This window comes from Pelodiscus sinensis, chromosome 3, assembly GCF_049634645.1.
Source record: "Pelodiscus sinensis isolate JC-2024 chromosome 3, ASM4963464v1, whole genome shotgun sequence".
Lineage (NCBI taxonomy): Eukaryota > Metazoa > Chordata > Testudines > Trionychidae > Pelodiscus > Pelodiscus sinensis.
The window spans coordinates 120,029,513-120,049,330 of record NC_134713.1 but is presented as its reverse complement, the minus strand read 5'-3'; the positions used below and the strand labels follow the sequence as shown (position 1 = coordinate 120,049,330).

The 19,818-nt window shown below is 65.9% G+C and overlaps 51 non-coding genes across 51 annotated transcripts; 38 read left to right on the top strand and 13 right to left on the bottom strand.

The window, feature by feature from the left end:
- Positions 1-157: 157 nt before the first annotated feature.
- TRNAR-ACG (transfer RNA arginine (anticodon ACG)) lies at positions 158-230 on the bottom strand. Its single transcript has one exon. It is a non-coding gene; the product is annotated as a tRNA-Arg (tRNA).
- Positions 231-452: 222 nt separating this feature from the next.
- Positions 453-525, bottom strand: TRNAV-CAC (transfer RNA valine (anticodon CAC)). The gene has a single exon. It is a non-coding gene; the product is annotated as a tRNA-Val (tRNA).
- Positions 526-664: 139 nt separating this feature from the next.
- Positions 665-735, top strand: TRNAG-GCC (transfer RNA glycine (anticodon GCC)). Its single transcript has one exon. It is a non-coding gene; the product is annotated as a tRNA-Gly (tRNA).
- An 81-nt stretch (positions 736-816) lies between these two features.
- TRNAW-CCA (transfer RNA tryptophan (anticodon CCA)) lies at positions 817-888 on the top strand. The gene has a single exon. It is a non-coding gene; the product is annotated as a tRNA-Trp (tRNA).
- A 497-nt stretch (positions 889-1,385) lies between these two features.
- TRNAV-CAC (transfer RNA valine (anticodon CAC)) lies at positions 1,386-1,458 on the bottom strand. The gene has a single exon. It is a non-coding gene; the product is annotated as a tRNA-Val (tRNA).
- A 139-nt stretch (positions 1,459-1,597) lies between these two features.
- Positions 1,598-1,668, top strand: TRNAG-GCC (transfer RNA glycine (anticodon GCC)). The gene has a single exon. It is a non-coding gene; the product is annotated as a tRNA-Gly (tRNA).
- Positions 1,669-1,749: 81 nt separating this feature from the next.
- Positions 1,750-1,821, top strand: TRNAW-CCA (transfer RNA tryptophan (anticodon CCA)). The gene has a single exon. It is a non-coding gene; the product is annotated as a tRNA-Trp (tRNA).
- A 204-nt stretch (positions 1,822-2,025) lies between these two features.
- Positions 2,026-2,098, bottom strand: TRNAR-ACG (transfer RNA arginine (anticodon ACG)). The gene has a single exon. It is a non-coding gene; the product is annotated as a tRNA-Arg (tRNA).
- A 219-nt stretch (positions 2,099-2,317) lies between these two features.
- On the bottom strand, positions 2,318-2,390 carry TRNAV-CAC (transfer RNA valine (anticodon CAC)). Its single transcript has one exon. It is a non-coding gene; the product is annotated as a tRNA-Val (tRNA).
- A 139-nt stretch (positions 2,391-2,529) lies between these two features.
- Positions 2,530-2,600, top strand: TRNAG-GCC (transfer RNA glycine (anticodon GCC)). The gene has a single exon. It is a non-coding gene; the product is annotated as a tRNA-Gly (tRNA).
- Positions 2,601-2,681: 81 nt separating this feature from the next.
- TRNAW-CCA (transfer RNA tryptophan (anticodon CCA)) lies at positions 2,682-2,753 on the top strand. The gene has a single exon. It is a non-coding gene; the product is annotated as a tRNA-Trp (tRNA).
- Positions 2,754-2,957: 204 nt separating this feature from the next.
- On the bottom strand, positions 2,958-3,030 carry TRNAR-ACG (transfer RNA arginine (anticodon ACG)). The gene has a single exon. It is a non-coding gene; the product is annotated as a tRNA-Arg (tRNA).
- A 433-nt stretch (positions 3,031-3,463) lies between these two features.
- TRNAG-GCC (transfer RNA glycine (anticodon GCC)) lies at positions 3,464-3,534 on the top strand. The gene has a single exon. It is a non-coding gene; the product is annotated as a tRNA-Gly (tRNA).
- Positions 3,535-3,615: 81 nt separating this feature from the next.
- Positions 3,616-3,687, top strand: TRNAW-CCA (transfer RNA tryptophan (anticodon CCA)). Its single transcript has one exon. It is a non-coding gene; the product is annotated as a tRNA-Trp (tRNA).
- A 204-nt stretch (positions 3,688-3,891) lies between these two features.
- Positions 3,892-3,964, bottom strand: TRNAR-ACG (transfer RNA arginine (anticodon ACG)). The gene has a single exon. It is a non-coding gene; the product is annotated as a tRNA-Arg (tRNA).
- A 583-nt stretch (positions 3,965-4,547) lies between these two features.
- On the top strand, positions 4,548-4,619 carry TRNAW-CCA (transfer RNA tryptophan (anticodon CCA)). Its single transcript has one exon. It is a non-coding gene; the product is annotated as a tRNA-Trp (tRNA).
- Positions 4,620-4,823: 204 nt separating this feature from the next.
- TRNAR-ACG (transfer RNA arginine (anticodon ACG)) lies at positions 4,824-4,896 on the bottom strand. Its single transcript has one exon. It is a non-coding gene; the product is annotated as a tRNA-Arg (tRNA).
- A 433-nt stretch (positions 4,897-5,329) lies between these two features.
- TRNAG-GCC (transfer RNA glycine (anticodon GCC)) lies at positions 5,330-5,400 on the top strand. Its single transcript has one exon. It is a non-coding gene; the product is annotated as a tRNA-Gly (tRNA).
- Positions 5,401-5,481: 81 nt separating this feature from the next.
- On the top strand, positions 5,482-5,553 carry TRNAW-CCA (transfer RNA tryptophan (anticodon CCA)). Its single transcript has one exon. It is a non-coding gene; the product is annotated as a tRNA-Trp (tRNA).
- A 204-nt stretch (positions 5,554-5,757) lies between these two features.
- TRNAR-ACG (transfer RNA arginine (anticodon ACG)) lies at positions 5,758-5,830 on the bottom strand. Its single transcript has one exon. It is a non-coding gene; the product is annotated as a tRNA-Arg (tRNA).
- Positions 5,831-6,263: 433 nt separating this feature from the next.
- Positions 6,264-6,334, top strand: TRNAG-GCC (transfer RNA glycine (anticodon GCC)). Its single transcript has one exon. It is a non-coding gene; the product is annotated as a tRNA-Gly (tRNA).
- An 81-nt stretch (positions 6,335-6,415) lies between these two features.
- Positions 6,416-6,487, top strand: TRNAW-CCA (transfer RNA tryptophan (anticodon CCA)). The gene has a single exon. It is a non-coding gene; the product is annotated as a tRNA-Trp (tRNA).
- A 204-nt stretch (positions 6,488-6,691) lies between these two features.
- On the bottom strand, positions 6,692-6,764 carry TRNAR-ACG (transfer RNA arginine (anticodon ACG)). Its single transcript has one exon. It is a non-coding gene; the product is annotated as a tRNA-Arg (tRNA).
- Positions 6,765-7,196: 432 nt separating this feature from the next.
- TRNAG-GCC (transfer RNA glycine (anticodon GCC)) lies at positions 7,197-7,267 on the top strand. The gene has a single exon. It is a non-coding gene; the product is annotated as a tRNA-Gly (tRNA).
- An 81-nt stretch (positions 7,268-7,348) lies between these two features.
- On the top strand, positions 7,349-7,420 carry TRNAW-CCA (transfer RNA tryptophan (anticodon CCA)). The gene has a single exon. It is a non-coding gene; the product is annotated as a tRNA-Trp (tRNA).
- A 204-nt stretch (positions 7,421-7,624) lies between these two features.
- TRNAR-ACG (transfer RNA arginine (anticodon ACG)) lies at positions 7,625-7,697 on the bottom strand. The gene has a single exon. It is a non-coding gene; the product is annotated as a tRNA-Arg (tRNA).
- A 433-nt stretch (positions 7,698-8,130) lies between these two features.
- TRNAG-GCC (transfer RNA glycine (anticodon GCC)) lies at positions 8,131-8,201 on the top strand. The gene has a single exon. It is a non-coding gene; the product is annotated as a tRNA-Gly (tRNA).
- An 81-nt stretch (positions 8,202-8,282) lies between these two features.
- Positions 8,283-8,354, top strand: TRNAW-CCA (transfer RNA tryptophan (anticodon CCA)). Its single transcript has one exon. It is a non-coding gene; the product is annotated as a tRNA-Trp (tRNA).
- A 204-nt stretch (positions 8,355-8,558) lies between these two features.
- TRNAR-ACG (transfer RNA arginine (anticodon ACG)) lies at positions 8,559-8,631 on the bottom strand. Its single transcript has one exon. It is a non-coding gene; the product is annotated as a tRNA-Arg (tRNA).
- A 432-nt stretch (positions 8,632-9,063) lies between these two features.
- On the top strand, positions 9,064-9,134 carry TRNAG-GCC (transfer RNA glycine (anticodon GCC)). Its single transcript has one exon. It is a non-coding gene; the product is annotated as a tRNA-Gly (tRNA).
- Positions 9,135-9,215: 81 nt separating this feature from the next.
- TRNAW-CCA (transfer RNA tryptophan (anticodon CCA)) lies at positions 9,216-9,287 on the top strand. Its single transcript has one exon. It is a non-coding gene; the product is annotated as a tRNA-Trp (tRNA).
- Positions 9,288-9,997: 710 nt separating this feature from the next.
- On the top strand, positions 9,998-10,068 carry TRNAG-GCC (transfer RNA glycine (anticodon GCC)). Its single transcript has one exon. It is a non-coding gene; the product is annotated as a tRNA-Gly (tRNA).
- An 81-nt stretch (positions 10,069-10,149) lies between these two features.
- TRNAW-CCA (transfer RNA tryptophan (anticodon CCA)) lies at positions 10,150-10,221 on the top strand. Its single transcript has one exon. It is a non-coding gene; the product is annotated as a tRNA-Trp (tRNA).
- Positions 10,222-10,930: 709 nt separating this feature from the next.
- On the top strand, positions 10,931-11,001 carry TRNAG-GCC (transfer RNA glycine (anticodon GCC)). The gene has a single exon. It is a non-coding gene; the product is annotated as a tRNA-Gly (tRNA).
- An 81-nt stretch (positions 11,002-11,082) lies between these two features.
- Positions 11,083-11,154, top strand: TRNAW-CCA (transfer RNA tryptophan (anticodon CCA)). Its single transcript has one exon. It is a non-coding gene; the product is annotated as a tRNA-Trp (tRNA).
- A 710-nt stretch (positions 11,155-11,864) lies between these two features.
- Positions 11,865-11,935, top strand: TRNAG-GCC (transfer RNA glycine (anticodon GCC)). The gene has a single exon. It is a non-coding gene; the product is annotated as a tRNA-Gly (tRNA).
- Positions 11,936-12,016: 81 nt separating this feature from the next.
- On the top strand, positions 12,017-12,088 carry TRNAW-CCA (transfer RNA tryptophan (anticodon CCA)). The gene has a single exon. It is a non-coding gene; the product is annotated as a tRNA-Trp (tRNA).
- An 866-nt stretch (positions 12,089-12,954) lies between these two features.
- On the top strand, positions 12,955-13,026 carry TRNAW-CCA (transfer RNA tryptophan (anticodon CCA)). The gene has a single exon. It is a non-coding gene; the product is annotated as a tRNA-Trp (tRNA).
- Positions 13,027-13,736: 710 nt separating this feature from the next.
- Positions 13,737-13,807, top strand: TRNAG-GCC (transfer RNA glycine (anticodon GCC)). Its single transcript has one exon. It is a non-coding gene; the product is annotated as a tRNA-Gly (tRNA).
- An 81-nt stretch (positions 13,808-13,888) lies between these two features.
- Positions 13,889-13,960, top strand: TRNAW-CCA (transfer RNA tryptophan (anticodon CCA)). Its single transcript has one exon. It is a non-coding gene; the product is annotated as a tRNA-Trp (tRNA).
- A 709-nt stretch (positions 13,961-14,669) lies between these two features.
- Positions 14,670-14,740, top strand: TRNAG-GCC (transfer RNA glycine (anticodon GCC)). The gene has a single exon. It is a non-coding gene; the product is annotated as a tRNA-Gly (tRNA).
- An 81-nt stretch (positions 14,741-14,821) lies between these two features.
- On the top strand, positions 14,822-14,893 carry TRNAW-CCA (transfer RNA tryptophan (anticodon CCA)). The gene has a single exon. It is a non-coding gene; the product is annotated as a tRNA-Trp (tRNA).
- Positions 14,894-15,607: 714 nt separating this feature from the next.
- Positions 15,608-15,678, top strand: TRNAG-GCC (transfer RNA glycine (anticodon GCC)). The gene has a single exon. It is a non-coding gene; the product is annotated as a tRNA-Gly (tRNA).
- Positions 15,679-15,759: 81 nt separating this feature from the next.
- On the top strand, positions 15,760-15,831 carry TRNAW-CCA (transfer RNA tryptophan (anticodon CCA)). Its single transcript has one exon. It is a non-coding gene; the product is annotated as a tRNA-Trp (tRNA).
- A 709-nt stretch (positions 15,832-16,540) lies between these two features.
- On the top strand, positions 16,541-16,611 carry TRNAG-GCC (transfer RNA glycine (anticodon GCC)). The gene has a single exon. It is a non-coding gene; the product is annotated as a tRNA-Gly (tRNA).
- Positions 16,612-17,638: 1,027 nt separating this feature from the next.
- Positions 17,639-17,710, top strand: TRNAW-CCA (transfer RNA tryptophan (anticodon CCA)). Its single transcript has one exon. It is a non-coding gene; the product is annotated as a tRNA-Trp (tRNA).
- A 709-nt stretch (positions 17,711-18,419) lies between these two features.
- TRNAG-GCC (transfer RNA glycine (anticodon GCC)) lies at positions 18,420-18,490 on the top strand. Its single transcript has one exon. It is a non-coding gene; the product is annotated as a tRNA-Gly (tRNA).
- Positions 18,491-18,571: 81 nt separating this feature from the next.
- Positions 18,572-18,643, top strand: TRNAW-CCA (transfer RNA tryptophan (anticodon CCA)). Its single transcript has one exon. It is a non-coding gene; the product is annotated as a tRNA-Trp (tRNA).
- A 499-nt stretch (positions 18,644-19,142) lies between these two features.
- TRNAM-CAU (transfer RNA methionine (anticodon CAU)) lies at positions 19,143-19,215 on the bottom strand. The gene has a single exon. It is a non-coding gene; the product is annotated as a tRNA-Met (tRNA).
- A 139-nt stretch (positions 19,216-19,354) lies between these two features.
- On the top strand, positions 19,355-19,425 carry TRNAG-GCC (transfer RNA glycine (anticodon GCC)). The gene has a single exon. It is a non-coding gene; the product is annotated as a tRNA-Gly (tRNA).
- An 81-nt stretch (positions 19,426-19,506) lies between these two features.
- TRNAW-CCA (transfer RNA tryptophan (anticodon CCA)) lies at positions 19,507-19,578 on the top strand. Its single transcript has one exon. It is a non-coding gene; the product is annotated as a tRNA-Trp (tRNA).
- Positions 19,579-19,818: the final 240 nt, after the last annotated feature.

Below are 19,818 nucleotides of genomic sequence, written 5' to 3'. Positions count from 1 at the left end.
AGCGGCGCTGAAAGCCGCGGCCAGTGTTCCTCTTGGCCCCGTGGGGCACGCGCTTTTCCTGGCCGCCGGGGGAAGGAGAACAAAGAAGGGGAGGAAAGGGAAAGGGAAAGGGAAAGAAAAAAAAAAAGCACCCGCATCCCGGAAGGTGCCGTCACCACAAGCCAGGCAGGAGTCGAACCTGCAATCTCCTGATCCGTAGTCAGGCGCGTTATCCGTTGCGCCACTGGCCCACGCCTCCAGGTGAGGCGCGGGGGGGGGGGGGCCGGCGCCAGGACCGAGGGTGCTGCCCGCCCGGGCTTCTTTCTCCCAGCAGCACCGAAGAGAACGGCGGACAAAAGGCTGCCGTAGGCCCAGAGCAGCGAGCGAGAGGGCACGAGCGCACGCCCAGGCGGCGAGCAGCTGCCCACTTGTGCAAGCCTGCGTTTTTCCAGGCCCCACGGCAAAAGGAGGCCTGTTTCTGCCTGGTTTCGAACCAGGGACCTTTCGCGTGTGAAGCGAACGTGATAACCACTACACTACAGAAACCCAGGGCCCGACACGGCCACTGAGGGGCCTGCCGGAGAGGCCCCCTTTGGCTGGCAGGCCGCCGCCGCCTCGGGCCCTGGCAGGTGGCCGCACGGCCGAGAGCACAGGCTCCGCTCGAAGGCCGGTTCCTCCCAGCAAGGCATTGGTGGTTCAGTGGTAGAATTCTCGCCCGCCACGCGGGAGGCCCGTGTTCGATTCACGGCCAATGCAGCCCCTTCTTTTTCCGCCGCGGCTCCTTCCCGGCCCCGCTGCCCGCCCTCGCAGCACCAAGAGCTGCAGGGCCTGCCGGCTGGCCTCGTGGCGCAACGGCAGCGCGTCTGACTCCAGATCAGAAGGCTATGTGTTCAAATCACATCGGGGTCAGGCGGGCGAAAAGTTTGGCGGGCGAGGAGGCCCGGTCACGGCAATGGAGCGGCGCTGAAAGCCGCGGCCAGTGTTCCTCTTGGCCCCGTGGGGCACGCGCTTTTCCTGGCCGCCGGGGGAAGGAGAACAAAGAAGGGGAGGAAAGGGAAAGGGAAAGGGAAAGAAAAAAAAAAAGCACCCGCATCCCGGAAGGTGCCGTCACCACAAGCCAGGCAGGAGTCGAACCTGCTATCTCCTGATCCGTAGTCAGGCGCGTTATCCGTTGCGCCACTGGCCCACGCCTCCAGGTGAGGCGCGGGGGGGGGGGCCGGCGCCAGGACCGAGGGTGCTGCCCGCCCGGGCTTCTTTCTCCCAGCAGCACCGAAGAGAACGGCGGACAAAAGGCTGCCGTAGGCCCAGAGCAGCGAGCGAGAGGGCACGAGCGCACGCCCAGGCGGCGAGCAGCTGCCCACTTGTGCAAGCCTGCGTTTTTCCAGGCCCCACGGCAAAAGGAGGCCTGTTTCTGCCTGGTTTCGAACCAGGGACCTTTCGCGTGTGAAGCGAACGTGATAACCACTACACTACAGAAACCCAGGGCCCGACACGGCCACTGAGGGGCCTGCCGGAGAGGCCCCCTTTGGCTGGCAGGCCGCCGCCGCCTCGGGCCCTGGCAGGTGGCCGCACGGCCGAGAGCACAGGCTCCGCTCGAAGGCCGGTTCCTCCCAGCAAGGCATTGGTGGTTCAGTGGTAGAATTCTCGCCTGCCACGCGGGAGGCCCGTGTTCGATTCACGGCCAATGCAGCCCCTTCTTTTTCCGCCGCGGCTCCTTCCCGGCCCCGCTGCCCGCCCTCGCAGCACCAAGAGCTGCAGGGCCTGCCGGCTGGCCTCGTGGCGCAACGGCAGCGCGTCTGACTCCAGATCAGAAGGCTATGTGTTCAAATCACATCGGGGTCAGGCGGGCGAAAAGTTTGGCGGGCGAGGAGGCCCGGTCACGGCAATGGAGCGGCGCTGAAAGCCGCGGCCAGTGTTCCTCTTGGCCCCGTGGGGCACGCGCTTTTCCTGGCCGCCGGGGGAAGGAGAACAAAGAAGGGGAGGAAAGGGAAAGGGAAAGGGAAAGAAAAAAAAAAAGCACCCGCATCCCGGAAGGTGCCGTCACCACAAGCCAGGCAGGAGTCGAACCTGCAATCTCCTGATCCGTAGTCAGGCGCGTTATCCGTTGCGCCACTGGCCCACGCCTCCAGGTGAGGCGCGGGGGGGGGGCCGGCGCCAGGACCGAGGGTGCTGCCCGCCCGGGCTTCTTTCTCCCAGCAGCACCGAAGAGAACGGCGGACAAAAGGCTGCCGTAGGCCCAGAGCAGCGAGCGAGAGGGCACGAGCGCACGCCCAGGCGGCGAGCAGCTGCCCACTTGTGCAAGCCTGCGTTTTTCCAGGCCCCACGGCAAAAGGAGGCCTGTTTCTGCCTGGTTTCGAACCAGGGACCTTTCGCGTGTGAAGCGAACGTGATAACCACTACACTACAGAAACCCAGGGCCCGACACGGCCACTGAGGGGCCTGCCGGAGAGGCCCCCTTTGGCTGGCAGGCCGCCGCCGCCTCGGGCCCTGGCAGGTGGCCGCACGGCCGAGAGCACAGGCTCCGCTCGAAGGCCGGTTCCTCCCAGCAAGGCATTGGTGGTTCAGTGGTAGAATTCTCGCCCGCCACGCGGGAGGCCCGTGTTCGATTCACGGCCAATGCAGCCCCTTCTTTTTCCGCCGCGGCTCCTTCCCGGCCCCGCTGCCCGCCCTCGCAGCACCAAGAGCTGCAGGGCCTGCCGGCTGGCCTCGTGGCGCAACGGCAGCGCGTCTGACTCCAGATCAGAAGGCTATGTGTTCAAATCACATCGGGGTCAGGCGGGCGAAAAGTTTGGCGGGCGAGGAGGCCCGGTCACGGCAATGGAGCGGCGCTGAAAGCCGCGGCCAGTGTTCCTCTTGGCCCCGTGGGGCACGCGCTTTTCCTGGCCGCCGGGGGAAGGAGAACAAAGAAGGGGAGGAAAGGGAAAGGGAAAGGGAAAGAAAAAAAAAAAGCACCCGCATCCCGGAAGGTGCCGTCACCACAAGCCAGGCAGGAGTCGAACCTGCAATCTCCTGATCCGTAGTCAGGCGCGTTATCCGTTGCGCCACTGGCCCACGCCTCCAGGTGAGGCGCGGGGGGGGGGGGCCGGCGCCAGGACCGAGGGTGCTGCCCGCCCGGGCTTCTTTCTCCCAGCAGCACCGAAGAGAACGGCGGACAAAAGGCTGCCGTAGGCCCAGAGCAGCGAGCGAGAGGGCACGAGCGCACGCCCAGGCGGCGAGCAGCTGCCCACTTGTGCAAGCCTGCGTTTTTCCAGGCCCCACGGCAAAAGGAGGCCTGTTTCTGCCTGGTTTCGAACCAGGGACCTTTCGCGTGTGAAGCGAACGTGATAACCACTACACTACAGAAACCCAGGGCCCGACACGGCCACTGAGGGGCCTGCCGGAGAGGCCCCCTTTGGCTGGCAGGCCGCCGCCGCCTCGGGCCCTGGCAGGTGGCCGCACGGCCGAGAGCACAGGCTCCGCTCGAAGGCCGGTTCCTCCCAGCAAGGCATTGGTGGTTCAGTGGTAGAATTCTCGCCCGCCACGCGGGAGGCCCGTGTTCGATTCACGGCCAATGCAGCCCCTTCTTTTTCCGCCGCGGCTCCTTCCCGGCCCCGCTGCCCGCCCTCGCAGCACCAAGAGCTGCAGGGCCTGCCGGCTGGCCTCGTGGCGCAACGGCAGCGCGTCTGACTCCAGATCAGAAGGCTATGTGTTCAAATCACATCGGGGTCAGGCGGGCGAAAAGTTTGGCGGGCGAGGAGGCCCGGTCACGGCAATGGAGCGGCGCTGAAAGCCGCGGCCAGTGTTCCTCTTGGCCCCGTGGGGCACGCGCTTTTCCTGGCCGCCGGGGGAAGGAGAACAAAGAAGGGGAGGAAAGGGAAAGGGAAAGGGAAAGAAAAAAAAAAAGCACCCGCATCCCGGAAGGTGCCGTCACCACAAGCCAGGCAGGAGTCGAACCTGCAATCTCCTGATCCGTAGTCAGGCGCGTTATCCGTTGCGCCACTGGCCCACGCCTCCAGGTGAGGCGCGGGGGGGGGGCCGGCGCCAGGACCGAGGGTGCTGCCCGCCCGGGCTTCTTTCTCCCAGCAGCACCGAAGAGAACGGCGGACAAAAGGCTGCCGTAGGCCCAGAGCAGCGAGCGAGAGGGCACGAGCGCACGCCCAGGCGGCGAGCAGCTGCCCACTTGTGCAAGCCTGCGTTTTTCCAGGCCCCACGGCAAAAGGAGGCCTGTTTCTGCCTGGTTTCGAACCAGGGACCTTTCGCGTGTGAAGCGAACGTGATAACCACTACACTACAGAAACCCAGGGCCCGACACGGCCACTGAGGGGCCTGCCGGAGAGGCCCCCTTTGGCTGGCAGGCCGCCGCCGCCTCGGGCCCTGGCAGGTGGCCGCACGGCCGAGAGCACAGGCTCCGCTCGAAGGCCGGTTCCTCCCAGCAAGGCATTGGTGGTTCAGTGGTAGAATTCTCGCCCGCCATGCGGGAGGCCCGTGTTCGATTCACGGCCAATGCAGCCCCTTCTTTTTCCGCCGCGGCTCCTTCCCGGCCCCGCTGCCCGCCCTCGCAGCACCAAGAGCTGCAGGGCCTGCCGGCTGGCCTCGTGGCGCAACGGCAGCGCGTCTGACTCCAGATCAGAAGGCTATGTGTTCAAATCACATCGGGGTCAGGCGGGCGAAAAGTTTGGCGGGCGAGGAGGCCCGGTCACGGCAATGGAGCGGCGCTGAAAGCCGCGGCCAGTGTTCCTCTTGGCCCCGTGGGGCACGCGCTTTTCCTGGCCGCCGGGGGAAGGAGAACAAAGAAGGGGAGGAAAGGGAAAGGGAAAGGGAAAGAAAAAAAAAAAGCACCCGCATCCCGGAAGGTGCCGTCACCACAAGCCAGGCAGGAGTCGAACCTGCAATCTCCTGATCCGTAGTCAGGCGCGTTATCCGTTGCGCCACTGGCCCACGCCTCCAGGTGAGGCGCGGGGGGGGGGGGCCGGCGCCAGGACCGAGGGTGCTGCCCGCCCGGGCTTCTTTCTCCCAGCAGCACCGAAGAGAACGGCGGACAAAAGGCTGCCGTAGGCCCAGAGCAGCGAGCGAGAGGGCACGAGCGCACGCCCAGGCGGCGAGCAGCTGCCCACTTGTGCAAGCCTGCGTTTTTCCAGGCCCCACGGCAAAAGGAGGCCTGTTTCTGCCTGGTTTCGAACCAGGGACCTTTCGCGTGTGAAGCGAACGTGATAACCACTACACTACAGAAACCCAGGGCCCGACACGGCCACTGAGGGGCCTGCCGGAGAGGCCCCCTTTGGCTGGCAGGCCGCCGCCGCCTCGGGCCCTGGCAGGTGGCCGCACGGCCGAGAGCACAGGCTCCGCTCGAAGGCCGGTTCCTCCCAGCAAGGCATTGGTGGTTCAGTGGTAGAATTCTCGCCCGCCACGCGGGAGGCCCGTGTTCGATTCACGGCCAATGCAGCCCCTTCTTTTTCCGCCGCGGCTCCTTCCCGGCCCCGCTGCCCGCCCTCGCAGCACCAAGAGCTGCAGGGCCTGCCGGCTGGCCTCGTGGCGCAACGGCAGCGCGTCTGACTCCAGATCAGAAGGCTATGTGTTCAAATCACATCGGGGTCAGGCGGGCGAAAAGTTTGGCGGGCGAGGAGGCCCGGTCACGGCAATGGAGCGGCGCTGAAAGCCGCGGCCAGTGTTCCTCTTGGCCCCGTGGGGCACGCGCTTTTCCTGGCCGCCGGGGGAAGGAGAACAAAGAAGGGGAGGAAAGGGAAAGGGAAAGGGAAAGAAAAAAAAAAAGCACCCGCATCCCGGAAGGTGCCATCACCACAAGCCAGGCAGGAGTCGAACCTGCAATCTCCTGATCCGTAGTCAGGCGCGTTATCCGTTGCGCCACTGGCCCACGCCTCCAGGTGAGGCGCGGGGGGGGGGGGCCGGCGCCAGGACCGAGGGTGCTGCCCGCCCGGGCTTCTTTCTCCCAGCAGCACCGAAGAGAACGGCGGACAAAAGGCTGCCGTAGGCCCAGAGCAGCGAGCGAGAGGGCACGAGCGCACGCCCAGGCGGCGAGCAGCTGCCCACTTGTGCAAGCCTGCGTTTTTCCAGGCCCCACGGCAAAAGGAGGCCTGTTTCTGCCTGGTTTCGAACCAGGGACCTTTCGCGTGTGAAGCGAACGTGATAACCACTACACTACAGAAACCCAGGGCCCGACACGGCCACTGAGGGGCCTGCCGGAGAGGCCCCCTTTGGCTGGCAGGCCGCCGCCGCCTCGGGCCCTGGCAGGTGGCCGCACGGCCGAGAGCACAGGCTCCGCTCGAAGGCCGGTTCCTCCCAGCAAGGCATTGGTGGTTCAGTGGTAGAATTCTCGCCCGCCACGCGGGAGGCCCGTGTTCGATTCACGGCCAATGCAGCCCCTTCTTTTTCCGCCGCGGCTCCTTCCCGGCCCCGCTGCCCGCCCTCGCAGCACCAAGAGCTGCAGGGCCTGCCGGCTGGCCTCGTGGCGCAACGGCAGCGCGTCTGACTCCAGATCAGAAGGCTATGTGTTCAAATCACATCGGGGTCAGGCGGGCGAAAAGTTTGGCGGGCGAGGAGGCCCGGTCACGGCAATGGAGCGGCGCTGAAAGCCGCGGCCAGTGTTCCTCTTGGCCCCGTGGGGCACGCGCTTTTCCTGGCCGCCGGGGGAAGGAGAACAAAGAAGGGGAGGAAAGGGAAAGGGAAAGGGAAAGAAAAAAAAAAAGCACCCGCATCCCGGAAGGTGCCATCACCACAAGCCAGGCAGGAGTCGAACCTGCAATCTCCTGATCCGTAGTCAGGCGCGTTATCCGTTGCGCCACTGGCCCACGCCTCCAGGTGAGGCGCGGGGGGGGGGGCCGGCGCCAGGACCGAGGGTGCTGCCCGCCCGGGCTTCTTTCTCCCAGCAGCACCGAAGAGAACGGCGGACAAAAGGCTGCCGTAGGCCCAGAGCAGCGAGCGAGAGGGCACGAGCGCACGCCCAGGCGGCGAGCAGCTGCCCACTTGTGCAAGCCTGCGTTTTTCCAGGCCCCACGGCAAAAGGAGGCCTGTTTCTGCCTGGTTTCGAACCAGGGACCTTTCGCGTGTGAAGCGAACGTGATAACCACTACACTACAGAAACCCAGGGCCCGACACGGCCACTGAGGGGCCTGCCGGAGAGGCCCCCTTTGGCTGGCAGGCCGCCGCCGCCTCGGGCCCTGGCAGGTGGCCGCACGGCCGAGAGCACAGGCTCCGCTCGAAGGCCGGTTCCTCCCAGCAAGGCATTGGTGGTTCAGTGGTAGAATTCTCGCCCGCCACGCGGGAGGCCCGTGTTCGATTCACGGCCAATGCAGCCCCTTCTTTTTCCGCCGCGGCTCCTTCCCGGCCCCGCTGCCCGCCCTCGCAGCACCAAGAGCTGCAGGGCCTGCCGGCTGGCCTCGTGGCGCAACGGCAGCGCGTCTGACTCCAGATCAGAAGGCTATGTGTTCAAATCACATCGGGGTCAGGCGGGCGAAAAGTTTGGCGGGCGAGGAGGCCCGGTCACGGCAATGGAGCGGCGCTGAAAGCCGCGGCCAGTGTTCCTCTTGGCCCCGTGGGGCACGCGCTTTTCCTGGCCGCCGGGGGAAGGAGAACAAAGAAGGGGAGGAAAGGGAAAGGGAAAGGGAAAGAAAAAAAAAAAGCACCCGCATCCCGGAAGGTGCCGTCACCACAAGCCAGGCAGGAGTCGAACCTGCAATCTCCTGATCCGTAGTCAGGCGCGTTATCCGTTGCGCCACTGGCCCACGCCTCCAGGTGAGGCGCGGGGGGGGGGGGCCGGCGCCAGGACCGAGGGTGCTGCCCGCCCGGGCTTCTTTCTCCCAGCAGCACCGAAGAGAACGGCGGACAAAAGGCTGCCGTAGGCCCAGAGCAGCGAGCGAGAGGGCACGAGCGCACGCCCAGGCGGCGAGCAGCTGCCCACTTGTGCAAGCCTGCGTTTTTCCAGGCCCCACGGCAAAAGGAGGCCTGTTTCTGCCTGGTTTCGAACCAGGGACCTTTCGCGTGTGAAGCGAACGTGATAACCACTACACTACAGAAACCCAGGGCCCGACACGGCCACTGAGGGGCCTGCCGGAGAGGCCCCCTTTGGCTGGCAGGCCGCCGCCGCCTCGGGCCCTGGCAGGTGGCCGCACGGCCGAGAGCACAGGCTCCGCTCGAAGGCCGGTTCCTCCCAGCAAGGCATTGGTGGTTCAGTGGTAGAATTCTCGCCCGCCACGCGGGAGGCCCGTGTTCGATTCACGGCCAATGCAGCCCCTTCTTTTTCCGCCGCGGCTCCTTCCCGGCCCCGCTGCCCGCCCTCGCAGCACCAAGAGCTGCAGGGCCTGCCGGCTGGCCTCGTGGCGCAACGGCAGCGCGTCTGACTCCAGATCAGAAGGCTATGTGTTCAAATCACATCGGGGTCAGGCGGGCGAAAAGTTTGGCGGGCGAGGAGGCCCGGTCACGGCAATGGAGCGGCGCTGAAAGCCGCGGCCAGTGTTCCTCTTGGCCCCGTGGGGCACGCGCTTTTCCTGGCCGCCGGGGGAAGGAGAACAAAGAAGGGGAGGAAAGGGAAAGGGAAAGGGAAAGAAAAAAAAAAAGCACCCGCATCCCGGAAGGTGCCGTCACCACAAGCCAGGCAGGAGTCGAACCTGCAATCTCCTGATCCGTAGTCAGGCGCGTTATCCGTTGCGCCACTGGCCCACGCCTCCAGGTGAGGCGCGGGGGGGGGGGCCGGCGCCAGGACCGAGGGTGCTGCCCGCCCGGGCTTCTTTCTCCCAGCAGCACCGAAGAGAACGGCGGACAAAAGGCTGCCGTAGGCCCAGAGCAGCGAGCGAGAGGGCACGAGCGCACGCCCAGGCGGCGAGCAGCTGCCCACTTGTGCAAGCCTGCGTTTTTCCAGGCCCCACGGCAAAAGGAGGCCTGTTTCTGCCTGGTTTCGAACCAGGGACCTTTCGCGTGTGAAGCGAACGTGATAACCACTACACTACAGAAACCCAGGGCCCGACACGGCCACTGAGGGGCCTGCCGGAGAGGCCCCCTTTGGCTGGCAGGCCGCCGCCGCCTCGGGCCCTGGCAGGTGGCCGCACGGCCGAGAGCACAGGCTCCGCTCGAAGGCCGGTTCCTCCCAGCAAGGCATTGGTGGTTCAGTGGTAGAATTCTCGCCCGCCACGCGGGAGGCCCGTGTTCGATTCACGGCCAATGCAGCCCCTTCTTTTTCCGCCGCGGCTCCTTCCCGGCCCCGCTGCCCGCCCTCGCAGCACCAAGAGCTGCAGGGCCTGCCGGCTGGCCTCGTGGCGCAACGGCAGCGCGTCTGACTCCAGATCAGAAGGCTATGTGTTCAAATCACATCGGGGTCAGGCGGGCGAAAAGTTTGGCGGGCGAGGAGGCCCGGTCACGGCAATGGAGCGGCGCTGAAAGCCGCGGCCAGTGTTCCTCTTGGCCCCGTGGGGCACGCGCTTTTCCTGGCCGCCGGGGGAAGGAGAACAAAGAAGGGGAGGAAAGGGAAAGGGAAAGGGAAAGAAAAAAAAAAAGCACCCGCATCCCGGAAGGTGCCATCACCACAAGCCAGGCAGGAGTCGAACCTGCAATCTCCTGATCCGTAGTCAGGCGCGTTATCCGTTGCGCCACTGGCCCACGCCTCCAGGTGAGGCGCGGGGGGGGGGGGCCGGCGCCAGGACCGAGGGTGCTGCCCGCCCGGGCTTCTTTCTCCCAGCAGCACCGAAGAGAACGGCGGACAAAAGGCTGCCGTAGGCCCAGAGCAGCGAGCGAGAGGGCACGAGCGCACGCCCAGGCGGCGAGCAGCTGCCCACTTGTGCAAGCCTGCGTTTTTCCAGGCCCCACGGCAAAAGGAGGCCTGTTTCTGCCTGGTTTCGAACCAGGGACCTTTCGCGTGTGAAGCGAACGTGATAACCACTACACTACAGAAACCCAGGGCCCGACACGGCCACTGAGGGGCCTGCCGGAGAGGCCCCCTTTGGCTGGCAGGCCGCCGCCGCCTCGGGCCCTGGCAGGTGGCCGCACGGCCGAGAGCACAGGCTCCGCTCGAAGGCCGGTTCCTCCCAGCAAGGCATTGGTGGTTCAGTGGTAGAATTCTCGCCCGCCACGCGGGAGGCCCGTGTTCGATTCACGGCCAATGCAGCCCCTTCTTTTTCCGCCGCGGCTCCTTCCCGGCCCCGCTGCCCGCCCTCGCAGCACCAAGAGCTGCAGGGCCTGCCGGCTGGCCTCGTGGCGCAACGGCAGCGCGTCTGACTCCAGATCAGAAGGCTATGTGTTCAAATCACATCGGGGTCAGGCGGGCGAAAAGTTTGGCGGGCGAGGAGGCCCGGTCACGGCAATGGAGCGGCGCTGAAAGCCGCGGCCAGTGTTCCTCTTGGCCCCGTGGGGCACGCGCTTTTCCTGGCCGCCGGGGGAAGGAGAACAAAGAAGGGGAGGAAAGGGAAAGGGAAAGGGAAAGAAAAAAAAAAAGCACCCGCATCCCGGAAGGTGCCGTCACCACAAGCCAGGCAGGAGTCGAACCTGCAATCTCCTGATCCGTAGTCAGGCGCGTTATCCGTTGCGCCACTGGCCCACGCCTCCAGGTGAGGCGCGGGGGGGGGGGCCGGCGCCAGGACCGAGGGTGCTGCCCGCCCGGGCTTCTTTCTCCCAGCAGCACCGAAGAGAACGGCGGACAAAAGGCTGCCGTAGGCCCAGAGCAGCGAGCGAGAGGGCACGAGCGCACGCCCAGGCGGCGAGCAGCTGCCCACTTGTGCAAGCCTGCGTTTTTCCAGGCCCCACGGCAAAAGGAGGCCTGTTTCTGCCTGGTTTCGAACCAGGGACCTTTCGCGTGTGAAGCGAACGTGATAACCACTACACTACAGAAACCCAGGGCCCGACACGGCCACTGAGGGGCCTGCCGGAGAGGCCCCCTTTGGCTGGCAGGCCGCCGCCGCCTCGGGCCCTGGCAGGTGGCCGCACGGCCGAGAGCACAGGCTCCGCTCGAAGGCCGGTTCCTCCCAGCAAGGCATTGGTGGTTCAGTGGTAGAATTCTCGCCCGCCACGCGGGAGGCCCGTGTTCGATTCACGGCCAATGCAGCCCCTTCTTTTTCCGCCGCGGCTCCTTCCCGGCCCCGCTGCCCGCCCTCGCAGCACCAAGAGCTGCAGGGCCTGCCGGCTGGCCTCGTGGCGCAACGGCAGCGCGTCTGACTCCAGATCAGAAGGCTATGTGTTCAAATCACATCGGGGTCAGGCGGGCGAAAAGTTTGGCGGGCGAGGAGGCCCGGTCACGGCAATGGAGCGGCGCTGAAAGCCGCGGCCAGTGTTCCTCTTGGCCCCGTGGGGCACGCGCTTTTCCTGGCCGCCGGGGGAAGGAGAACAAAGAAGGGGAGGAAAGGGAAAGGGAAAGGGAAAGAAAAAAAAAAAGCACCCGCATCCCGGAAGGTGCCGTCACCACAAGCCAGGCAGGAGTCGAACCTGCAATCTCCTGATCCGTAGTCAGGCGCGTTATCCGTTGCGCCACTGGCCCACGCCTCCAGGTGAGGCGCGGGGGGGGGGGGCCGGCGCCAGGACCGAGGGTGCTGCCCGCCCGGGCTTCTTTCTCCCAGCAGCACCGAAGAGAACGGCGGACAAAAGGCTGCCGTAGGCCCAGAGCAGCGAGCGAGAGGGCACGAGCGCACGCCCAGGCGGCGAGCAGCTGCCCACTTGTGCAAGCCTGCGTTTTTCCAGGCCCCACGGCAAAAGGAGGCCTGTTTCTGCCTGGTTTCGAACCAGGGACCTTTCGCGTGTGAAGCGAACGTGATAACCACTACACTACAGAAACCCAGGGCCCGACACGGCCACTGAGGGGCCTGCCGGAGAGGCCCCCTTTGGCTGGCAGGCCGCCGCCGCCTCGGGCCCTGGCAGGTGGCCGCACGGCCGAGAGCACAGGCTCCGCTCGAAGGCCGGTTCCTCCCAGCAAGGCATTGGTGGTTCAGTGGTAGAATTCTCGCCCGCCACGCGGGAGGCCCGTGTTCGATTCACGGCCAATGCAGCCCCTTCTTTTTCCGCCGCGGCTCCTTCCCGGCCCCGCTGCCCGCCCTCGCAGCACCAAGAGCTGCAGGGCCTGCCGGCTGGCCTCGTGGCGCAACGGCAGCGCGTCTGACTCCAGATCAGAAGGCTATGTGTTCAAATCACATCGGGGTCAGGCGGGCGAAAAGTTTGGCGGGCGAGGAGGCCCGGTCACGGCAATGGAGCGGCGCTGAAAGCCGCGGCCAGTGTTCCTCTTGGCCCCGTGGGGCACGCGCTTTTCCTGGCCGCCGGGGGAAGGAGAACAAAGAAGGGGAGGAAAGGGAAAGGGAAAGGGAAAGGGAAAGAAAAAAAAAAAGCACCCGCATCCCGGAAGGTGCCGTCACCACAAGCCAGGCAGGAGTCGAACCTGCAATCTCCTGATCCGTAGTCAGGCGCGTTATCCGTTGCGCCACTGGCCCACGCCTCCAGGTGAGGCGCGGGGGGGGGGCCGGCGCCAGGACCGAGGGTGCTGCCCGCCCGGGCTTCTTTCTCCCAGCAGCACCGAAGAGAACGGCGGACAAAAGGCTGCCGTAGGCCCAGAGCAGCGAGCGAGAGGGCACGAGCGCACGCCCAGGCGGCGAGCAGCTGCCCACTTGTGCAAGCCTGCGTTTTTCCAGGCCCCACGGCAAAAGGAGGCCTGTTTCTGCCTGGTTTCGAACCAGGGACTTTTCGCGTGTGAAGCGAACGTGATAACCACTACACTACAGAAACCCAGGGCCCGACACGGCCACTGAGGGGCCTGCCGGAGAGGCCCCCTTTGGCTGGCAGGCCGCCGCCGCCTCGGGCCCTGGCAGGTGGCCGCACGGCCGAGAGCACAGGCTCCGCTCGAAGGCCGGTTCCTCCCAGCAAGGCATTGGTGGTTCAGTGGTAGAATTCTCGCCCGCCACGCGGGAGGCCTGTGTTCGATTCACGGCCAATGCAGCCCCTTCTTTTTCCGCCGCGGCTCCTTCCCGGCCCCGCTGCCCGCCCTCGCAGCACCAAGAGCTGCAGGGCCTGCCGGCTGGCCTCGTGGCGCAACGGCAGCGCGTCTGACTCCAGATCAGAAGGCTATGTGTTCAAATCACATCGGGGTCAGGCGGGCGAAAAGTTTGGCGGGCGAGGAGGCCCGGTCACGGCAATGGAGCGGCGCTGAAAGCCGCGGCCAGTGTTCCTCTTGGCCCCGTGGGGCACGCGCTTTTCCTGGCCGCCGGGGGAAGGAGAACAAAGAAGGGGAGGAAAGGGAAAGGGAAAGGGAAAGAAAAAAAAAAAGCACCCGCATCCCGGAAGGTGCCGTCACCACAAGCCAGGCAGGAGTCGAACCTGCAATCTCCTGATCCGTAGTCAGGCGCGTTATCCGTTGCGCCACTGGCCCACGCCTCCAGGTGAGGCGCGGGGGGGGGGGGCCGGCGCCAGGACCGAGGGTGCTGCCCGCCCGGGCTTCTTTCTCCCAGCAGCACCGAAGAGAACGGCGGACAAAAGGCTGCCGTAGGCCCAGAGCAGCGAGCGAGAGGGCACGAGCGCACGCCCAGGCGGCGAGCAGCTGCCCACTTGTGCAAGCCTGCGTTTTTCCAGGCCCCACGGCAAAAGGAGGCCTGTTTCTGCCTGGTTTCGAACCAGGGACCTTTCGCGTGTGAAGCGAACGTGATAACCACTACACTACAGAAACCCAGGGCCCGACACGGCCACTGAGGGGCCTGCCGGAGAGGCCCCCTTTGGCTGGCAGGCCGCCGCCGCCTCGGGCCCTGGCAGGTGGCCGCACGGCCGAGAGCACAGGCTCCGCTCGAAGGCCGGTTCCTCCCAGCAAGGCATTGGTGGTTCAGTGGTAGAATTCTCGCCCGCCACGCGGGAGGCCCGTGTTCGATTCACGGCCAATGCAGCCCCTTCTTTTTCCGCCGCGGCTCCTTCCCGGCCCCGCTGCCCGCCCTCGCAGCACCAAGAGCTGCAGGGCCTGCCGGCTGGCCTCGTGGCGCAACGGCAGCGCGTCTGACTCCAGATCAGAAGGCTATGTGTTCAAATCACATCGGGGTCAGGCGGGCGAAAAGTTTGGCGGGCGAGGAGGCCCGGTCACGGCAATGGAGCGGCGCTGAAAGCCGCGGCCAGTGTTCCTCTTGGCCCCGTGGGGCACGCGCTTTTCCTGGCCGCCGGGGGAAGGAGAACAAAGAAGGGGAGGAAAGGGAAAGGGAAAGGGAAAGAAAAAAAAAAAGCACCCGCATCCCGGAAGGTGCCGTCACCACAAGCCAGGCAGGAGTCGAACCTGCAATCTCCTGATCCGTAGTCAGGCGCGTTATCCGTTGCGCCACTGGCCCACGCCTCCAGGTGAGGCGCGGGGGGGGGGGCCGGCGCCAGGACCGAGGGTGCTGCCCGCCCGGGCTTCTTTCTCCCAGCAGCACCGAAGAGAACGGCGGACAAAAGGCTGCCGTAGGCCCAGAGCAGCGAGCGAGAGGGCACGAGCGCACGCCCAGGCGGCGAGCAGCTGCCCACTTGTGCAAGCCTGCGTTTTTCCAGGCCCCACGGCAAAAGGAGGCCTGTTTCTGCCTGGTTTCGAACCAGGGACCTTTCGCGTGTGAAGCGAACGTGATAACCACTACACTACAGAAACCCAGGGCCCGACACGGCCACTGAGGGGCCTGCCGGAGAGGCCCCCTTTGGCTGGCAGGCCGCCGCCGCCTCGGGCCCTGGCAGGTGGCCGCACGGCCGAGAGCACAGGCTCCGCTCGAAGGCCGGTTCCTCCCAGCAAGGCATTGGTGGTTCAGTGGTAGAATTCTCGCCCGCCACGCGGGAGGCCCGTGTTCGATTCACGGCCAATGCAGCCCCTTCTTTTTCCGCCGCGGCTCCTTCCCGGCCCCGCTGCCCGCCCTCGCAGCACCAAGAGCTGCAGGGCCTGCCGGCTGGCCTCGTGGCGCAACGGCAGCGCGTCTGACTCCAGATCAGAAGGCTATGTGTTCAAATCACATCGGGGTCAGGCGGGCGAAAAGTTTGGCGGGCGAGGAGGCCCGGTCACGGCAATGGAGCGGCGCTGAAAGCCGCGGCCAGTGTTCCTCTTGGCCCCGTGGGGCACGCGCTTTTCCTGGCCGCCGGGGGAAGGAGAACAAAGAAGGGGAGGAAAGGGAAAGGGAAAGGGAAAGGGAAAGAAAAAAAAAAAGCACCCGCATCCCGGAAGGTGCCGTCACCACAAGCCAGGCAGGAGTCGAACCTGCAATCTCCTGATCCGTAGTCAGGCGCGTTATCCGTTGCGCCACTGGCCCACGCCTCCAGGTGAGGCGCGGGGGGGGGGCCGGCGCCAGGACCGAGGGTGCTGCCCGCCCGGGCTTCTTTCTCCCAGCAGCACCGAAGAGAACGGCGGACAAAAGGCTGCCGTAGGCCCAGAGCAGCGAGCGAGAGGGCACGAGCGCACGCCCAGGCGGCGAGCAGCTGCCCACTTGTGCAAGCCTGCGTTTTTCCAGGCCCCACGGCAAAAGGAGGCCTGTTTCTGCCTGGTTTCGAACCAGGGACCTTTCGCGTGTGAAGCGAACGTGATAACCACTACACTACAGAAACCCAGGGCCCGACACGGCCACTGAGGGGCCTGCCGGAGAGGCCCCCTTTGGCTGGCAGGCCGCCGCCGCCTCGGGCCCTGGCAGGTGGCCGCACGGCCGAGAGCACAGGCTCCGCTCGAAGGCCGGTTCCTCCCAGCAAGGCATTGGTGGTTCAGTGGTAGAATTCTCGCCCGCCACGCGGGAGGCCCGTGTTCGATTCACGGCCAATGCAGCCCCTTCTTTTTCCGCCGCGGCTCCTTCCCGGCCCCGCTGCCCGCCCTCGCAGCACCAAGAGCTGCAGGGCCTGCCGGCTGGCCTCGTGGCGCAACGGCAGCGCGTCTGACTCCAGATCAGAAGGCTATGTGTTCAAATCACATCGGGGTCAGGCGGGCGAAAAGTTTGGCGGGCGAGGAGGCCCGGTCACGGCAATGGAGCGGCGCTGAAAGCCGCGGCCAGTGTTCCTCTTGGCCCCGTGGGGCACGCGCTTTTCCTGGCCGCCGGGGGAAGGAGAACAAAGAAGGGGAGGAAAGGGAAAGGGAAAGGGAAAGAAAAAAAAAAAGCACCCGCATCCCGGAAGGTGCCGTCACCACAAGCCAGGCAGGAGTCGAACCTGCAATCTCCTGATCCGTAGTCAGGCGCGTTATCCGTTGCGCCACTGGCCCACGCCTCCAGGTGAGGCGCGGGGGGGGGGGCCGGCGCCAGGACCGAGGGTGCTGCCCGCCCGGGCTTCTTTCTCCCAGCAGCACCGAAGAGAACGGCGGACAAAAGGCTGCCGTAGGCCCAGAGCAGCGAGCGAGAGGGCACGAGCGCACGCCCAGGCGGCGAGCAGCTGCCCACTTGTGCAAGCCTGCGTTTTTCCAGGCCCCACGGCAAAAGGAGGCCTGTTTCTGCCTGGTTTCGAACCAGGGACCTTTCGCGTGTGAAGCGAACGTGATAACCACTACACTACAGAAACCCAGGGCCCGACACGGCCACTGAGGGGCCTGCCGGAGAGGCCCCCTTTGGCTGGCAGGCCGCCGCCGCCTCGGGCCCTGGCAGGTGGCCGCACGGCCGAGAGCACAGGCTCCGCTCGAAGGCCGGTTCCTCCCAGCAAGGCATTGGTGGTTCAGTGGTAGAATTCTCGCCCGCCACGCGGGAGGCCCGTGTTCGATTCACGGCCAATGCAGCCCCTTCTTTTTCCGCCGCGGCTCCTTCCCGGCCCCGCTGCCCGCCCTCGCAGCACCAAGAGCTGCAGGGCCTGCCGGCTGGCCTCGTGGCGCAACGGCAGCCCGTCTGACTCCAGATCAGAAGGCTATGTGTTCAAATCACATCGGGGTCAGGCGGGCGAAAAGTTTGGCGGGCGAGGAGGCCCGGTCACGGCAATGGAGCGGCGCTGAAAGCCGCGGCCAGTGTTCCTCTTGGCCCCGTGGGGCACGCGCTTTTCCTGGCCGCCGGGGGAAGGAGAACAAAGAAGGGGAGGAAAGGGAAAGGGAAAGGGAAAGGGAAAGAAAAAAAAAAAAAAAAAGCACCCGCATCCCGGAAGGTGCCGTCACCACAAGCCAGGCAGGAGTCGAACCTGCAATCTCCTGATCCGTAGTCAGGCGCGTTATCCGTTGCGCCACTGGCCCACGCCTCCAGGTGAGGCGCGGGGGGGGGGGGCCGGCGCCAGGACCGAGGGTGCTGCCCGCCCGGGCTTCTTTCTCCCAGCAGCACCGAAGAGAACGGCGGACAAAAGGCTGCCGTAGGCCCAGAGCAGCGAGCGAGAGGGCACGAGCGCACGCCCAGGCGGCGAGCAGCTGCCCACTTGTGCAAGCCTGCGTTTTTCCAGGCCCCACGGCAAAAGGAGGCCTGTTTCTGCCTGGTTTCGAACCAGGGACCTTTCGCGTGTGAAGCGAACGTGATAACCACTACACTACAGAAACCCAGGGCCCGACACGGCCACTGAGGGGCCTGCCGGAGAGGCCCCCTTTGGCTGGCAGGCCGCCGCCGCCTCGGGCCCTGGCAGGTGGCCGCACGGCCGAGAGCACAGGCTCCGCTCGAAGGCCGGTTCCTCCCAGCAAGGCATTGGTGGTTCAGTGGTAGAATTCTCGCCCGCCACGCGGGAGGCCCATGTTCGATTCACGGCCAATGCAGCCCCTTCTTTTTCCGCCGCGGCTCCTTCCCGGCCCCGCTGCCCGCCCTCGCAGCACCAAGAGCTGCAGGGCCTGCCGGCTGGCCTCGTGGCGCAACGGCAGCGCGTCTGACTCCAGATCAGAAGGCTATGTGTTCAAATCACATCGGGGTCAGGCGGGCGAAAAGTTTGGCGGGCGAGGAGGCCCGGTCACGGCAATGGAGCGGCGCTGAAAGCCGCGGCCAGTGTTCCTCTTGGCCCCGTGGGGCACGCGCTTTTCCTGGCCGCCGGGGGAAGGAGAACAAAGAAGGGGAGGAAAGGGAAAGGGAAAGGGAAAGAAAAAAAAAAAGCACCCGCATCCCGGAAGGTGCCGTCACCACAAGCCAGGCAGGAGTCGAACCTGCAATCTCCTGATCCGTAGTCAGGCGCGTTATCCGTTGCGCCACTGGCCCACGCCTCCAGGTGAGGCGCGGGGGGGGGGGCCGGCGCCAGGACCGAGGGTGCTGCCCGCCCGGGCTTCTTTCTCCCAGCAGCACCGAAGAGAACGGCGGACAAAAGGCTGCCGTAGGCCCAGAGCAGCGAGCGAGAGGGCACGAGCGCACGCCCAGGCGGCGAGCAGCTGCCCACTTGTGCAAGCCTGCGTTTTTCCAGGCCCCACGGCAAAAGGAGGCCTGTTTCTGCCTGGTTTCGAACCAGGGACCTTTCGCGTGTGAAGCGAACGTGATAACCACTACACTACAGAAACCCAGGGCCCGACACGGCCACTGAGGGGCCTGCCGGAGAGGCCCCCTTTGGCTGGCAGGCCGCCGCCGCCTCGGGCCCTGGCAGGTGGCCGCACGGCCGAGAGCACAGGCTCCGCTCGAAGGCCGGTTCCTCCCAGCAAGGCATTGGTGGTTCAGTGGTAGAATTCTCGCCCGCCACGCGGGAGGCCCGTGTTCGATTCACGGCCAATGCAGCCCCTTCTTTTTCCGCCGCGGCTCCTTCCCGGCCCCGCTGCCCGCCCTCGCAGCACCAAGAGCTGCAGGGCCTGCCGGCTGGCCTCGTGGCGCAACGGCAGCGCGTCTGACTCCAGATCAGAAGGCTATGTGTTCAAATCACATCGGGGTCAGGCGGGCGAAAAGTTTGGCGGGCGAGGAGGCCCGGTCACGGCAATGGAGCGGCGCTGAAAGCCGCGGCCAGTGTTCCTCTTGGCCCCGTGGGGCACGCGCTTTTCCTGGCCGCCGGGGGAAGGAGAACAAAGAAGGGGAGGAAAGGGAAAGGGAAAGGGAAAGAAAAAAAAAAAGCACCCGCATCCCGGAAGGTGCCGTCACCACAAGCCAGGCAGGAGTCGAACCTGCAATCTCCTGATCCGTAGTCAGGCGCGTTATCCGTTGCGCCACTGGCCCACGCCTCCAGGTGAGGCGCGGGGGGGGGGGGGCCGGCGCCAGGACCGAGGGTGCTGCCCGCCCGGGCTTCTTTCTCCCAGCAGCACCGAAGAGAACGGCGGACAAAAGGCTGCCGTAGGCCCAGAGCAGCGAGCGAGAGGGCACGAGCGCACGCCCAGGCGGCGAGCAGCTGCCCACTTGTGCAAGCCTGCGTTTTTCCAGGCCCCACGGCAAAAGGAGGCCTGTTTCTGCCTGGTTTCGAACCAGGGACCTTTCGCGTATGAAGCGAACGTGATAACCACTACACTACAGAAACCCAGGGCCCGACACGGCCACTGAGGGGCCTGCCGGAGAGGCCCCCTTTGGCTGGCAGGCCGCCGCCGCCTCGGGCCCTGGCAGGTGGCCGCACGGCCGAGAGCACAGGCTCCGCTCGAAGGCCGGTTCCTCCCAGCAAGGCATTGGTGGTTCAGTGGTAGAATTCTCGCCCGCCACGCGGGAGGCCCGTGTTCGATTCACGGCCAATGCAGCCCCTTCTTTTTCCGCCGCGGCTCCTTCCCGGCCCCGCTGCCCGCCCTCGCAGCACCAAGAGCTGCAGGGCCTGCCGGCTGGCCTCGTGGCGCAACGGCAGCGCGTCTGACTCCAGATCAGAAGGCTATGTGTTCAAATCACATCGGGGTCAGGCGGGCGAAAAGTTTGGCGGGCGAGGAGGCCCGGTCACGGCAATGGAGCGGCGCTGAAAGCCGCGGCCAGTGTTCCTCTTGGCCCCGTGGGGCACGCGCTTTTCCTGGCCGCCGGGGGAAGGAGAACAAAGAAGGGGAGGAAAGGGAAAGGGAAAGGGAAAGAAAAAAAAAAAGCACCTGCATCCCGGAAGGTGCCGTCACCACAAGCCAGGCAGGAGTCGAACCTGCAATCTCCTGAT